Below are 17,682 nucleotides of genomic sequence, written 5' to 3'. Positions count from 1 at the left end.
ACCAGAAAATCCGTGAAGCCAAATAAGTAACAAAACTGTCTGATCGAATAAGAAAACTACAGAACGCGAGTTCAAGGTGGAAAGTTCCAAAACCTCACGATGAGATGCGGGCCCCGACAAACGCCGAGGTGCAGGGCAGGAAGCGGTGACAGTCGATCGGAAGTGGGTTGCGTATCGATGTGTGATGCTATGGCGACGGTGCCGCTTGGCGGAGTGGGGGCGTGGGTATGACTACGGAGCAGTCAACCCGCATCAGAGACTTGATGCTCCATGCGTGTAAATGGCCAGCCCGTCCAGCGGACAGCTTGCGTCTAGACGCGATGCTCGGTGCAACCGTGACCACTAGCCAGGCCACGTACATTGCTTTGCCGAACGTGAGACCACGGAGACGCCTCCCCGTGATCCGCGATGTCTTCGGCAAGGAAGAGAACAGCAGGCTAGGCCGCGCCCCGAGATGCAGCACTCGTGCCGGCAATGCCGCCCCAGCTGGTGGTTGGACGGCAGCAGCGTGGACGGCCGCGTTCCCTGGTCGGAACCTGGATCGCCTGCGTCCGACGCTTCGGCCCGCTGTCTTCCGTCTGCCGCTGCTCTAGCTCGTCCCCAGCCATAAATCCAACCGCCACGTAAAGATCATACGTGGCCCAATCGTGGTACACCACCTCTATGGGCCACCACAGGTCATCAGATGGTTGGCTGACCTCACGCGCACAGTTGGCTCAAAATCCCACGCGCCTTGCCCCGCACTTCCCTCGTTGTCATCGTTTTTTTTTCACTCATCACACCCACGCATGAAACAAGATGACAAGGTATGGCATCTCCTCAAAAGGGCTGCTGAGGATGTCTACAATTTCATCATTGGCAAGGACACCTTGGCGTCTGTAGCGGACGTATACAACACTGCCGCACATTTGAGACCCTGAAGGCTAGGCGCATCACTCCCAAATTTGGTAGACTTGCGAACGTCACCACTGTTGCAAGTGTCGGTGTCCCTCCAACATCCTCCTGTGATCTTGCCTCAATGATCAGGCAAATCGTACACGAAAAACTTGGACGACGTGATGCTATCAACCCGCCGAGAGCACCTGCTATCAACACCTCACCTCCATACGATGCAATGTGTGCTACCGTTGATGCCACGCATTGTGATGTGCCCCAATCAAGAGCAGGAGAGCCCACAACCGACAACTTACATTATCGCCGTGGTTTCCAGAACGCCTCCCGCCAACCACCTACAATGGTGTCTTCGTGGGACAATCATGGGCACATGGCGCCTCGTGGAAGGTTTGGCGACGTGCGTGAGGCCCCTGTGTGCTATAACTGCGGTTTCCGCGGACATGTGGCTCGATTCTGTGATAAAAGGCGTCGCCCCCAGCAGCGCTACTACGAAGGATCATCAGCTTCTTCTCGACAAAACCGCTGGCGCGGTGGTATGCGTTCAATGCGGGACGCGTACGTTGGGGACGGCTTCCAGCAAACGACCCATACTGATACACATGTAGGACGCAAATTCTACCGGAATTTACGCAACGACTCGCCTTCCTCCGTGTGAAGCTGGACGCCCCCCGCGACACGCCGGTTCCGTTCCCCATCTGGTCGACGCGTCACCTCCCCGCCTCTGGGAAATTAGGTGGTGCGGCCAATGGAGGTGAGGTCGCCGAACATTTGTCACTACTTCCGCCTATGCCTCCATCCGTTTTTATGACGCCGAATAGGGTCCCCGTGCTTATTGATGAACTTCCTACGATGGCTTTGATAGATACAGGAGCAGCTGTTTCAGTGATGAGTCTTAACTTCAAATTGCGGCTAGATTATAAAGTGATGTTTTGTTGGGACAGTTGTGCATCATTTCGTGCAGTGAGCGGGGAGATACTGTGCCCGATCGGTGTGTGTGTTGTTAGTGTCACTTTCGGTGCCAAGGTCTTCGAAGCTGAATTCGCTGTCCTGACCAGCTCCACCCATGACATCATCTTGGGGATCGATTTTCTAAGCGAGTGAGGGGCTTCTATAGATTGCGGTGCTGGCGAGATTATGCTATCGGCATTTACTGACGATCCTAGGTGTTGTCAAGGATCTATTACCGTCATTGAGGACGTTGTCTTGCCGCCCAAATCGATGGAGACCGTACGCGTTGACGCCTCTGCCTCGGACGCCGGAAAGTTTGATGTTCTTGTGGAGCCCGTTCCTCTCAATTACGCCAAGAAAAATGTGCTCGTTCCACATTGTGTTCTGTTGATCAGTGATAGGCGATTGGCCTTATGGGTGTCGAACAATTCAAATGAATCTTTTATGCTACCCTGCGGAATGCGACTCGCCCTCTTGGAGCAAAATGCGACCAGCTTTATTGCATCTTTAAGCGACGAGAGAGTAAATTCCATTCGTGCAACGTACCATACAGAAGCCAACTTTCTGAGTATCGTAAACAAGTCGCTATCATCAGAAAAACGTCAAGCTTTGGTCGAAGTCCTTGCGAAGCACGCTACAATATTTGAATTTGCGCAGAAAGAAGAGAAAATAAGTGTACCCGAGTCACGTACTCGCGATGGGATTGACACAGGATCCACTCAACCTACCCGAAAGAAACCATACCTTGTCTCAGCTGCAGAGCGCAAGGTCGTTACTCAACAGGTAGAAGAGATGTTAAAGAAAAGGGTTATCCAAGTCTCATGTAGGCCTTGGGCTGCCCCTGTGATTCTTGTCCGAAAGAAGAATGGTACGTGGCGATTCTGCGTGGATTACAGACGGCTCAACTCTGTTACTAAAAAGGATGTCTACCCGCTTCCCAGGATTGATGATGTCATCGATTGTTTACATTCGGCATCGTACTTGTCCTTCGTGGATTCGAGATCTGGTTATGGGCAAATCCCCATGCACCCTAATGACAAAGAGAAAACGGCCTTCATAACCCCAGATGGTCTATTTGAATTCAATGTAATGCCGTTTGGCCTATGCAACGCTCCAGCCACGTTTGAACGCTTCATGGACTCTGTGTTACGTGGACTAAAGTGGGAAGTTTGTCTTTGCTACCTGGATGACATTATAATTTTTGGCCGTACATTAGATGAACACAACCATCGTCTAGACATTGTTCTCACCTGCCTTGAGAGAGCTAAGCTCACCCTGAACTCTAAGAAGTGTCACTTTGGCAGCCGTGAGACTCTCGTTCTCGGTCACCTAGTGGACAAGCATGGCGTTCAACCCGACCCCAAGAAAGTCGCTGCAGTCAGCAGCTTCAAACAACCTCAGTCGGTACGAGAGTTGCGAAGCTTTTTGGGCCTATGCTCGTACTTCCGTCGCTTCGTGCCCAGGTTCGCCGACCTCGCTTACCCTTCGACATCCCTGCTCAACAAGAACGCACCTTTTCGGTGGTCAGCGGAATGCGAGTCGTCTTTTTCGCTACCCAAGTTTGTTCTTACGTCAGGGCCCGTACTTCGCCACTATGACCCATCTGCTGCCACAGAAGTTCATACCGACGCCAGTGGTGTAGGTATTGGTGCCGTCTTGGTCCAGCGCCATGGAGCTGCTGAACACGTGGTTGCCTATTCCAGTCGCTGTTTAAGTAAACCGTAGCGAAACTATACAGTCACAGAGCAGGAATGTCTCACGGTCGTATTCGCCGTGCACAAATTTCGCCCTTATATCTATGGACGCCGATTCTCGATTGTCACGGACCACCATTCTTTATGTTGGCTCACTGGACTACGGGACCCATCTGGTCGTCTTGCTCGTTGGGCGTTACGATTGAAAGAACACGACTTTGAAGTCTGTTACAAGAGCGGTAGTCGTCATGCCGACGCCGATTGCCTTTCAAGACTTCCCCTTCCGACAACCGAGTGTGACGCTGACAACTTTGATGAATAATTGGCTGCAGTGCATACTCCGTTTCCTGACCTAACAACTTTTCGAGCAGAGCAACACAATGACAACAGTCTCGCTTCTTTCTTTATTTCCGGAACGAATGGTCAACGTGGTTTCGTCGTAAAGGATGGCGATCTTTACAAAAAGAATTATTCTGGCGTAGGCCCTCGCCTACTTCTAGTTGTGCCTACAAGTCTACGACAACAGGTACTACGAGCAATGCGCGACGACCCAACATCTGGCCATAAGGGTTTTTCTAGGACATTTTATCGCACGCAAGAACGCTTCTTCTGGCCGAAGACGTGTAAAAGTGTGACTGCATACGTTGCGAGCTGTGAGCAATGTCAACGCCACAAGCGTCCTACAACTCCACCAGCTGGACTACTTCATCCCACAGCATCCCCGAGTTCACCATGTCACGTCGTAGGTGTCGACCTGCTCGGCCCTTTTCGGCGATCAACGAACGGCCACCGATGAATTATTGTGGGCGTTGACCACCTCACACGTTACGCCGAAACTGCGGCAATTCCTGCGGCAACGGCCACTCAAGTTTCACAGTTCATGCTGTCACACGTTATATTACGCCATGGATCCCCCCGTGTCATCATCAGTGACCGCGGGCGGCAATTTGTTGCCGATGTGGTTAGGAACCCCTTCGTCTTGCTTCGTGTCATTTTCGTCACACTACCCCGTATCACCCGCCGGCTAATGGTTTGACGGAACGAACTAATAGGACTCTCCTCAACATGACGTCCATGTATGTTGATTCTGGACACAAAACATGGGACGCGATTTTGCCATTTATAACTTTCGCCTACAACACTGCACAGCACAAAACAACGAGATAGAGTCCATTTTATCTGCTCTACGCACGCCAACCCCGCACAGCTCCTGACACTATCCTTTCTTTCTCCGAGAATGATCAACCTACTCTCGCCGAAACCATTTGCCGCGCAGAAGAGGCCCGGCGCATCGCCTGTCTTCCAACTTTCGTCTCACAGAAACGCTCCAAGAACCGTTACGACAGAAGTCACCCGCACGTATTGTTTGAGAAAGAGGATTTGGAGTGGCTTTGGGCGCCGCTTCGCAAGCGCGGCTTCTGCCAAAAGTTTCTGGCCAACTACGCCGGTCCGTTTCTTGTCCTGGAACGTCTCATTGATGTTAGGTACGTGATATCTCAGCTGTTGTCAACTGGCCACCGCTCAAGCAAGACCAACGTCGTTCATGTTGCCCGTCTAAAACGCTACCATCATCGCAACGAAGCCTAACTCGCCCGGTGGGCATCGTCTGCAAAGGGGGAATTGGTACGATACTGAGGCGGCGCGTGGAAGAAGAAGAGAATGAGATTGCCACGAGCGGTAATCGGCCAGATCCCTGGACTCTCGCATTCTTAATCTCCTGCAAATAAAGGCATCTCACCGTAACGATATAATAATAATAATAATATTACAGTAAAGGTACTGTCTCTGAATACGCCAAATCTGCATTGCTATAAAGAACGAAAGTACGATATTTTTGATAATCTCAGAAGGCGGAGTTTTTTTGCATCAATGAAGAAATAGCACGTACTATATTTGACTGTTACATCTAGTGCATGTGAGATAAATATCCGTGCACGCAGTTCACAAGCATGTGCGCCACACAAGTAGTACCTGAAAATATTTTCTTGCATATAGTTTTATGTATTACATTGCTGCTCTAGGGAGTTTTGTTAATGTACCCCTGACACAGGGCCCATACTGACGATTGCATTTCGCAAAAGTATACCCTCAACAAAACTGCAGAACACGCACACGGGCACGCGCAACCACACACCCACCCACACACACACACACACACACACACACACACACACACACACACACACACACACACACACACACACGCGCGCGCGCGCGCGCGCGCGGGCGCACGTTTTGTGCGTTTGGCCCCTGATGTTGATTTAGGTGTCAACATCCATCATCAACTATCCCTCATTGAGAACGATCAATACTAGGTCATTCAAACGTGCAGTGACTGTGGTCCACTTCAACATTTCTTGACGCTTGTCAATTAAATAAGTAGTGACTGTGGTTCCGTTGAACATTTATTAAAGCATAGCAATTAAAATTGTAGTGACTTCAGTTTAGGTGAACATTTCTTGACGCATGTCAATTAAAAATTTAAAAATTGAGAGAACTGACTTTTTCTAACCTAATGTCAATAAAACTTTCAGTGAGTGCGTGTACTTAGCAGAAGATGCCGTTTAATTGACCATATATTTCGTTAAAAAAAGCCTCGCTAAGCGGTGAATTGTAACTTAAAGTCCATTTTTGTAAAGGTGGGTACCCCCATTTTCTCCCAACTACGGAAATATATTTATGAGAATTCTGGAAACCGAATTCATGTCTCACTGTGAGAAAAAAATCTGATACATACCTGTGGCACATAGATGACAAATGTATATGGTGATATCAGCGAGACAATCTTGCAAAATTCACTTCATTCCTAAACTCACTTCAGAAAAACAACGAAGTTTACCACTGATACCTCGGCTTCGCTCATCAACTTGGTATACACGACCATGTATCTTTAAAATGGCCGACTAAAGACAACAACGTAAAAAATAGCATTTTACAAGCAAGAATCCTTAGAATACACAAGGCACCACATGAGATGCTTTAAGCAGGGCATTTTAAATAATTAAACAACAAGGTTACGCTGCATATGCGTAGAAAACGAGGATTACGTAAACAGATTTACTGCTCTACAGAAACTATCAGGGAGAAACCATCATAACACTTTTCTTGACAAAGCCAAACAAATGCCCTGGAACAGGACCACAACAAAGCACCCAAACCGCGCTCCTGAATCCTAACAACCACAAAAACGCCTCTTCTCAAAAGAAATATTGATAATAAACTTCTTAACAATAAAACATCCTAGCAAAATACTATCCGATCCCAACAACCAACTTGTAACTTGCTTACAGACGCAACGCCAGCTTTGAAAACTTGATGGTTCACGCAAAACTGACAGTGAAAATTATCACAACGTATGGTGCCTGGGGCCGGTCCAGGCGCTTCACGTGCGAACATATACAGCCGGCTACCGGCGAAAAAAGCACAGCATTTGACTACATTCCCAATGCTACATTGAGCGTCACCTGCTGTTCAAACAACCAAATATACTGTCTTAAGTCTGCCGCCTGTAGAAATCAATCTATTGGCAAAACTAGGCAGCCAAATCATATGATGCTGAGCTGCCACCATCAAGACACAAAGCACAATTTACCTAAAGCACTCAAAGCCCTCCAAAGCGCGTGAGAACGTGTGGATTTCAACAAACGCAGCCTAAATGGATTGCTCGCATTACTAAGCAAGACAGGTTTAGATTCTCATCTTTAGAGCACCTTCTAATATAGCTAATATAGAGGCTATTGTGCGAGTCCTATACCGAACAAGACAATGCGTGCAGTGACTCATTTCCCTTTATCTCAGACACCTGTGCTCAATTCTCTTTCCCTTTGTTTCCCTTTTCCCTTTGCGCCATAAGAAGTACCAGGCTGGAAACCTGCTTTTTGTTCTTGTTTTTGCTAACCTTTACTTATGGCTGATGCCCACTGTGGGGGTTAGGCCAACCTCTCTTCCTTCTTCTTCATCCAACTAAAAGAAGTAGCTGGTCACTTCAATGAACTGGAGCACAATATCGACCATGCGAAGCTTTACGTTTTACAAACTTCAAGCCACTACGTGAAAGAAAATACATGGAGTCATATTTGATTAACAAATTTAGCTTTGTACACTCATCAGGAACCAATGGAGCATGCGGAAGTTTTGACTAATTAAAAGCAGATATCATAGTTTTGGCAATTATCACAGACTTAAGGTACGTTTAACCTTCATATAGGCATAACCGGTATTAGAGAAAACCGCTTCTATAGCTTGCATATGATACTATTATTGTCCTCTTTCAATTTTTTAATTCGCTCCATTAGGAAGCGGGAAAATATCAATTAGGGAGGGCTTAAGGCAGCAAGAGGTTTTCAGAGGCCTAGCATGGGTAGAGTTAGGAGTTAATGGAGAGTACCTTAGTATCATACGCTTCACCAATGATATTGCGCTGCTGAGTAAATAAAGGGACGAATTGGAACTTATGTGAACGGAGTTAGACAAGGAGAGCAGAAAGGTAGGCCTTAAAATTAATCTGCAGAAAACGAAAGTAATGTACAACCACCTCGGAAGAGAAAAGCGCTTTTAGATAGGTAATAGTGCACTTGAAGTTGTAAAAGACGACTACTTAGTACAGGCCATAACCACGGAGCCGAACAACGAGATTGAAGTAACTACAAGAATAATAATGGGGTCACATTTGGCAGGAACGCTTAAGCACATTTGCTAAGAACCTTTAAATCATGACTGCTAGATGGCCACTATCCCTCAAAAGAAAGGTATATAACAGCTGCATCTTTCTGGTACGTAGCCATAGAGCAAAAACCTGGAGATTTAAAAACGTGCTTCAGCTTTAATTGAGGACGACGCAGCGAGCGATGGAAAGAAAAATGTTAGGTGTGACATTAAAAGACAGTAAGAGAGCAGTGTGCATCGGAGAACAAAGTGTGACTAAGGATCTCATTATTAAAGTTAAGAAGAGCTAATGGACATGGACCGAGCATGTAGCTCGTAGGCAGGATACCCACTGGTCATTAAGGGTAACTGACTGGATTCCCAGAGACGGCAAGTGAGTTAGGGGGAGACAGAGAGTTAGTTGGGCAGACGAGATTAAGAAATTTGCGGGTATCTGGCACCAGCAAGCATAGGACCGAGTTTATTGATGGAATATGGGAGAAGCCTTTGTCCTGAAGAGGACGTAGTCAGGCTGATTATGATGATGTTGATGATGATAGATATGCATGTGTCTATAGATTACCACGCAATATTTATTTTCTAGAACCTTCAATCTACCGCTTCCTTTTCTCTTTCCTCGCTTCTAGAACCACTTCTACCGTGCATCTTCAAGTCATAAACAATCCAGAAAAATTCATTGTATTTTTTCCATCTGTCCACACAAAGTCCCACTTTCCCACGCCCCGCCTTTTCTTTCTTTTTGGTTCCTATCTGTTTTCTTTCTCATTTTCTTTTATCGCTGCTCATTTCTTTTGCATTTTCGATTTTCCTTTCCTGTAGCCACCCTGCCTCCATATTTTTGAGGCCATTCCGCTGAATGGGCTAGATACGGGGACACTTCAAAACATTTCATTTCATGTTATATTTTGCCAATGACCTTTCCCATTAGACTTGTGCTCTTCAGACTCTACCTGGCACCGTTTACTATCGATATCTTCACATTTAAAAGTACGCCACCAGCTTCTCCCTCCTTTGTGTAACTTGCTCACAGTCACAGGTGTTTGGAAACAGGTGTATTGTCGGCAAACAATCAGGGTGGCTGAACATGGCACCCATCTGCCAGTTCTGAAGTAGTTCATGCTCTCGACTTTGTTCGTGTCAATAGTGGCCGGTACTTTGTAGAACCCCACCCCTATTTTGCGTTCCCCTCTTTTTTTGCTTGCCCTTCCCCCAGCCTCCGAGAAGAGACCACTTTGCGCCATTGCAACAGAACCTAAAATGAAGTGAGGGCTGAACCATTCTGCTTCATAGACGTTTTTCTTTTCAGATGACGATTACCAACAGGGACACACACCAACACCAGGAGGTGACGTCACTACTAACCCCCATAAAACTGACACGCCAAGGATGACAAAGCGCCTTTAAGAAAGATAAGTCCTCCTATTGCAATGTCGGGCAGTCTGTATGAGGCACTCACACTGTTCACTGTGATTATCTCACAAGTGTCCTGCATAGTAAGTCCAATATTTATTTTTATGCAATTAATGTACACTTCAACTTATTGTGTGCAGCGTTGCATGGCTCTGCCAAGGTCGTATCAAAGCAAAGCTAATCAAAGCAAACTTTTTATTGTGTAAAGTCTGAAGCGCAAAGGGAGAACTAAAATAAACTTAGGTTGGGAATCGCGGTCGTATAAATTACGTTTTGATGTCAGTAATGCTGGTTCTTTAAGGGACGATGGTCTTTAGGATGTGGCTAGTTTCTCCTCTGTAGTAGTAGTATTAGTAGTAGTAGTAGTATAGGTGGTGGTGGTAGCAGTTGTAGTAGTATGTAGTCACTTCTAGTCAGTTTAATAATTGCTCACTAGAAGGTGTGAGTGGTTTTTCTATAGTTGATGGACTAATGGACAGGTAAACAGACAGAGGACGAATGGACGAAGACGAACAGACAGACAGACAGACAGACAGACAGACAGACAGACAGACAGACAGACAGACAGACAGACAGACAGACAGACAGGCAGACAGATGGACGGGTGGACACACGTACGCTTTGTTCCAATTTTTCCACTCATCATCATTCAATTTGTGGATATGCTGTGATCTTTGTATATTAGTTACAGCTCTCTACACTCGGTGACAATTTTCTATGGCAGCACAGCCAAAGCTACGTGGGAGGAGCTACTGCACAAGTCTGAATACGCCAAGTAGTCCGTTTACGTGCGATTTATTTTCACAAACGCATCTAACATGTACGTTTTCGCACGAGCCCCATCCAATAACTGCATGGCCATCGGCAGGTGGGGTGCAAATAAGGCAGTTGCCCTCCCTCCCCAAGCCGCACCAGCCTTCCCCTCTCCCAACCTCGCTCACTCCTCCGAAGACCATTCTTTTTTTTCCTGTGGACATCGGTGACCAGAGACTTTCCGGAATGGTGCTTTCAGCCACGATGTCCAAAAAAGCAGTCGAGGAACCTTTCTACTGTTCTTTCTTCTGTGAGAACGGCAGTAGTGAAGCACCAACCAAATTGAATTCCAACTATCTATCGGTGAAAGCCTTTTTTCCTGCAAGTTCTGCACCTGGAAATCTTCCAATTGGAAACTGAAATATTTTTTCCGACAACCTTCTTTAACCCCGCATGAGCTACGCCTGGGTTTTTTGCTAGCGACACGGTGATTTCTGTGCTTTCCCATTAGAGATATTTTCACCTAGGTGAGGTCAATCCCCTCCATCGCTTCTACTACCTAGCCGGCGGAACACGCGTGGAGGGGTTTTGTAGTAGCCTAACAAACAGCGTTATCCACAAACCAGAAAAACGAAGTATTTTTACCAATTCGCAGTCAATCCCCCCTTTTCTCTTTCTTTTTTTGGTTTCTTCCTTAATTTGTCGCCATGAAGCTTAGCAGAGAGTTGCCTTGCTTCTTGGGTGCAGCTTCTGAACAGCAGAAACATGGAAAGAGCACAAACATACGCGGGGCCCCTACGGCTAGGGGTCCCAGGCAGTAACACTCATGTACTTGTTTACACGACATTCTTGGTAACATTTTTGCTCCCACACAATAAACGAAAGAATGACAGACGAGAAGACAAACTAGCGCATTTTTCGTCGATTGTGTGCGCGCCGAAAGTTTTTTAAGAATGTCTTCAAACAAACTCGCGCAACTGTCCATACTATTACTTGTTTACATGAATGCGACTAGTGGTGCCTCGCACCTATTTACACGGGTTTGGAGAACCAACTCTCCCAGGAGAAAGTTACTCAGGAGTATATGCGCTAGGAAGACGTATCGTACTAACGCGCCAAGCGGGATGGAATTCGAAGGGTAATTGAACTCACAGACCCTAAATCAAGGGGAGAGTAACGACAGCCCTTCATCACAGCAGCTTCAAGTATGTTGAAGATATTTCAATCTGTTAGGCACTGCGCCGTGCTCCCTAACGGGCTGCAGATGTTAGGTGCCTTCTTCCTCTCGTAACCACTACTCTCACCACCGTTTCGTCTGAATTAACGCAGACCCTCTGACCGACACTTGCCTTCCAAAGCGAGAGGTTGGGCGATTTGGACACCTGCGTGATGTTTCCCTGAAAGAATAACGGCCAGGCTCGAACTGCTACTTGTTGAACCGGAGAGTACCGATAAAAAACGACAGAAGAGAGATATTCTGACAACAAAGGACGAAAAATCATCAGCTTCCTAACCCAGTTCTAAAAAGTAAAATTAACTTTTGCTAGAATTCTGAAATCTCGGCTTCATCAAATTATTTGTAAAGAATATTTTTTATAAAAAAGCAAGGTATTATCTGCGAGCAGACCTTCCGATACCGCGTGGCAGCTATAGGGAAGAGAAAACGAGGTCAGTTTGAGAAACACGACGTCTCGTGTTCTGTTGTATTCAGTAAACGCGGCTTATGAGGAGCGGCGTTCACACAGTAATTTGTAAGACGCCTTGGTTGTCCTCGTACACTTTCACTGGAATATTTGCATGGGTGAACGTGCGTAGAACGAGGAAACAAGTCTGTGAATGAGAAAATTCGCGTGGAAAACATTCTTGAAAAAATCCAACTTGCAGGTTTCTGCGAAATGTTGACTCACGAATGTTCTTCTCATAGCCTCTCTATTTACGGCTACATTGTGTACCCCCCATGGTTAAAAAAAACAGTTTACATGCAACATAACGAGAAATAGTTTCGCTAGGATAGGTTGCAGCCTCCCTGCAATAAAGCATAAGCGTGCGTGCGTGAGTATTGTGGAGGTGTTCTACCGTGCCACCGCAAAGCGAAAATAGAGATTAGAAAGTTCTTTAAAAAAAGATTATACTGACGTTGTGCCATGTATGATGAAGAAGATACAACTTTGCGAGCTGGACCACGATCTCAAGTCTGAAAATACTTCTACCAACTCGCACTAACTTGAGGAGCCTCATGCATCGAGGCACCCTCTCGACACCGGCTGCACCCTCAAATCATCTTACTCAGGTAAGCTTCATCACAGCAAATAGTACCGCTTCAGTCTTCGCCGTAGACAACGTTCGAGCACACCGACAGCCCTGGTGGAAAAAGGCTATTCGAAGTTAATTCATTGCTTTTTAAATGCGAAGCATTTCTTAGCGAACTTCGGCGACTGTGAGCGCATCTATCTATCTATCTAGCTGCCTACGACTTTTAGCTCTCTTTGCCGTTTCAATAATGGTATCAATACTAAACTTGGTATGGAGTAACATGACTGTATCAAAACATACTTTACTAGTCTTAACACGAAAATTATGACATGTATGTCATGAATGTCATGATTTACATTTCGTGCTTCTGCAGTACTTGCAGAGGTTTCGCTGACAAGGCATGTTGCAAAACTGGTATGGTAAGACATGATTGCATGGCAAACGCAAGCCACAGACTCTAGCATGAAAATAATGGCATGTGTGTCATGTAACAACATGACTACATGCAACGCTCATCATGCACTGGTGGTCGTTTCGCTAGCTTCACTTATAGCAAATTTTATATTACGGGACGTGAATGGATGACAAAAGTATGATACTGGTGCAAACATGATAAACATGAGATGCGTGTCTTCTAACAACATGACTACATGTCACGCTCATGATGCGCTCATGGCCGTTTCGCTAGCTTTACATGTACCTAACTCTGTATTATGCGACGCGAACAGACGACATGGGTATTCCCAGCTTTCACCACCCGGAGAGGGCACTGGTGCAATCCCCACATGGCTGTCGTTTGGGGGATCGTGCAGCCGGCGCGCCGGCAGCCGCCACCCGTGGGCCCGTCACTTCGACATGTGTAGTATTTTCAGCTGCAGCCACCATGTTGTGGAGGCTTTCCTGAGAAGGTCACTGACTCTATCCCACACTGCGTGTTGAGAAACGCGTGTGCGGCGTATACTGAAGGAAAAGAAGTTTCGAACGCCGGAAACATCGTCTGCTGTGGTGTACAGGTTTGTGAACGCTGCTCGTGCCACGTTCGGGAAAGACCGAGCGGCCGTGCTTGTGCACAGCAGGAAAGCTCGCCTTTGATTGCACGGCGTCTACACAGCGGCACCCAACATATTTTGTGATTCTTCTAGCTCAGCAAGCAAACAATAAAGATTATATCATCGCTACTACAACTAGCCCTAACCGTCTGAATTCACAATAACCGTAGTAGAAATTGCCAGTGACAAAATATAAAACACCAGCAAGCCGCCAAAGTGAGGCAGACTGTGAGCGATGGCATGGGCTGGCTGCGTGGACATCTCCCAAACGACAGTTACGACAGATACGACAGATGCCGCGTGGCGACGCCACCATCTGTGAAAGTTGAGAATATGACATAACTGTGACGAGCGGTAGCAGACGATGCTCGGTTCATTTCTCGCGCCTTTGCGTGAGGAAAACGAAGTATATCGGCACCGAGCTCACGGGCGCTCGAAAATTTTACTAGCCACACTACCACTTGTTGTTTAGCTGATACACTGCAATTATTCAATTTTCAGGAGAATTTCAGGAGAATTTCATATAAACATTCCACCTCAGATATTCAACAAATTCTATTATTTCTCTCCCCCCTTTTTTTCATTGCGCCAAATTATTTCACAGTCAAAACACAGTAATCATATTCCCCTAGTCTAGAAAATTTATAGGTATTGACTTGCATTAACCACAGACTTCTTGGCCAATCCCCCTTAGTGGGTGAGAGCCACAAAAGAATGGAACAAGCAAGCAAAACGTGAAATAAAAATAGGCTCCGGCAGTCGATTTCTGATCTTGAAAGAGTGTGGACGTCCTTCTTAGGCCGCCTCGGAACCCAGTATATCCAACGGTCACAACTGCACGTCACAACAACCAAACATTATAATCATGACATGCGTGTCTTGTAACAACATGACTTCGTGTCATACTCATGATGTGCTCCCGGACGCTTCGAGCTTCACATATGCCAAACTTCGCATTACGTCATGCCAGTGGATGACGAAGGTATGTGACTGGTGCAAACATGATAATCATGAAATGCGCGTCATGTGAGAATATGACTACGTGCCCCAGTAAGAGCGCCAATACATTTCGACGTGACGCGATGCGGGTGCTCGCCGGGGTTCATTTCGTCACGTTTCGCCGTTGCCACGCCAGCCGCTGGTCTTGCCTTATACACTCACAGGCGCGCGCCACGCTGCGTTGCTTTGACGCATGCGCGTTTCAGCGCGTGTTGAAATGACATATATGACAAATATGTTGAAATTGTCATATTCGACCAACACAATGTGTACAAGATATGCCATGTTGAATAGCTATGCTCTAAACTAATCATCGCTAGTTGGTTCCATTTTACCCGATTTCTTGCTCAAGACTGTACGTTGGCCAACGAAACAACTTCATCGATTGCACAAATTATTGTAAGATTGCATTTATTTTTATGCAGTAAAAATCCCAACTGAAATGTATAACAGCTCAGAAGAACAAGAACTAGAAACAAATTCAGCCAAAGTAATACCAAACTTACTCATCTATGATAAATGGATTCTCATTTAAAACATACATACATACATACATACATACATACATACATACATACATACATACATACATACATACATACATACATACATACATACATACATACATACATACATACGTACATTGAGGTGTAAATATTAAGATATATGGCTATAAAGCAACAATTCTAGTAGACTCATTTTGAATATACGGAAAGAGCCTTACAAGATAAATCCACCAGCATGGTTTTGTCTGAACTCGGTGTTTCTCCAACCATCTCAGAAAAGCTTGATGCATAGTTTCTGCTGCTGCCCAGCGACAAGCAGTTTTTATAAGAAACACAAGAATAAAGCTTTTGACAATGTCATGCTAAAGTAAAGGGCTGATTGATTGATTTGTGGGGTTTAACGTCCCGAAACCACGATATGATTATGAGAGACGCCGTAGTGGAGCGCTCCGGAAATTTCTATCACCTGGGGTTTATAACCTGCACCTCAACTGCGACGTTGCAACTGCGACGTTTATAACCTGTTGGCCTCAACTGCGACGTTGCTCAGCACATATGTGTAAAATTATAACTAATACCATGCCACTGCAAAGTAATTATTTATTTATTTATTTAGCAATACTGCTAGCCCCAACATGGGGCCATAGCAGAGTGGGTATACATAGTACAACAAAATCAACAGTACAATACAGCAGTCAACACAGAACAAAGCACTTCAAACAACATAAAAAAATGTTTCACGAAGAAAAAAAAACACTAGTCAGATATAAATTTTTCAAATGCCTCGATACTGTCTGTTTCAATAATTTTGCTGTCAAGCTCATTCCATTCTTTGGCAGTGCGCGGAAAAAAGGAATACTTGAAAGTATTATTATTGGGCTGGAAAGGAACGACAGTGTGTTTATGACGTTGTCTGGTAGAGTAACCGGAAGAGAACTTTAAGTATTCACCTGTGTTACTTTTTATTCGACCATTAACTATCTTATAGAAGAACAACAAACGAGAAATTCTATTTCTTTCTGAAGTCCGTTTGAATCCCGCTTTGGCAACTAATTCAGAGACTGACGTTGGGCCATATTTCTTGAAAATAAATCGGACAGCCTTGTTTTGGATTCTATCTAGTTTATGGATATTGACATTGGTGTAAGGATCCCAGATATTGTTTCCATAATCCAAAATGGGTTGAATAAGAGATTTGTACGCCAGAATTTTAGTGTCGTATGATGAATAGCGAAGAGAACGTCTCAAAAAATGTAATTTCATCATTGCATTATTAGATATGTAGTCGATATGTCGATCCCAGTGGAGGTTGCTACATATATGCAAGCCTAGATACTTGTACTCTGTTACTCAATTTAGGATGTTTCCATCAGCTGTATAATTGTAAACAAGGGGACACTTCTTATTTGTTATCGACATGGCCACACTTTTTTGATAGTTTACACACATTTGCCAAGAATTACACCACTTCATGAGTTTCTCAATTTCTGTGTTAAGCTTAACTTGGTCTTCAACTGTGTGAATAAGTGAATACAACGCACAATCATCTGCATATAATCGTATTTTAACCCTGCAATTATCAACAATATCATTTATGAACACCAAAAACAACAACGGGCCAAGCACGGAGCCCTGGGGAACCCCTGAGCCAACGGGTAACATGTTTGATGGAGTGTCTTTAAAAACAACGTATTGCTGCCGGGATGTTAGATACGATTTAATCCAGCTACACAGTTTCCTGTTCTTTAATAATGTGTTCAGTTTAATGAGCAGTTTAGAATGGGAAATCTTGTCAAATGCTTTAGCAAAATCTAAAAAAATTACGTCTATCTGTTTTCTCTCATTAATAGCTGCGGCGAAGTCATGTGTCATTTCAACCAGTTGAGTTACAGTAGAAAAGCCGTGACGGAATCCATGTTGCATTGGTGTTAATATTGAGTAATTTTCCAAGAAAAGCGTAATATGTTTATGAATAAGATGCTCGAGAATTTTACAACACATGCATGTTAAAGCTATAGGTCGATAGTTAGAAATAAGCTGCTTATCGCCATTTTTAAACAGTGGTTTTATCTTGGAAATTCTCCAGTCATCAGGCAAAGTACCCGTCGAAAGGGATGTACGGTAAATAATTAACAAAAATTTAGAGGACCACTCAGCGTATCGTTTAAGGAATGCATTAGGTATATTATCGGGTCCATATGACTTTTTCACATCTAAATTAAGCAAGAGGTTAAATATTCCACTTTCTGTTATTTCCAAATCTTCAATCGGAGGTAATGTCTGGAATTTGTCAAATAAGGGTATGCTACCATTATCTTTGGAAAAAACGGATTCAAAGTGGGTGTTGAACGCATCAGAAATCTTAGCAGCATCGGATGTGAAATCATTGCCTATGTTAAATGTATTAGTACTTGAGTACTTCGGTGTGATGGTCCTCCAAAACTTAGCTGGTGCCTCCTTTACCAGCGTGCTCAAACGAATGTTATAGAAGTTAAAACGTTCCTGCTTCAT

Source organism: Rhipicephalus microplus, chromosome 3, assembly GCF_043290135.1.
Source record: "Rhipicephalus microplus isolate Deutch F79 chromosome 3, USDA_Rmic, whole genome shotgun sequence".
In the NCBI taxonomy this organism is placed as follows: domain Eukaryota; kingdom Metazoa; phylum Arthropoda; class Arachnida; order Ixodida; family Ixodidae; genus Rhipicephalus; species Rhipicephalus microplus.
The sequence above is the reverse complement of the archived record's forward strand: the minus strand, read 5'-3'. Positions refer to the sequence as shown.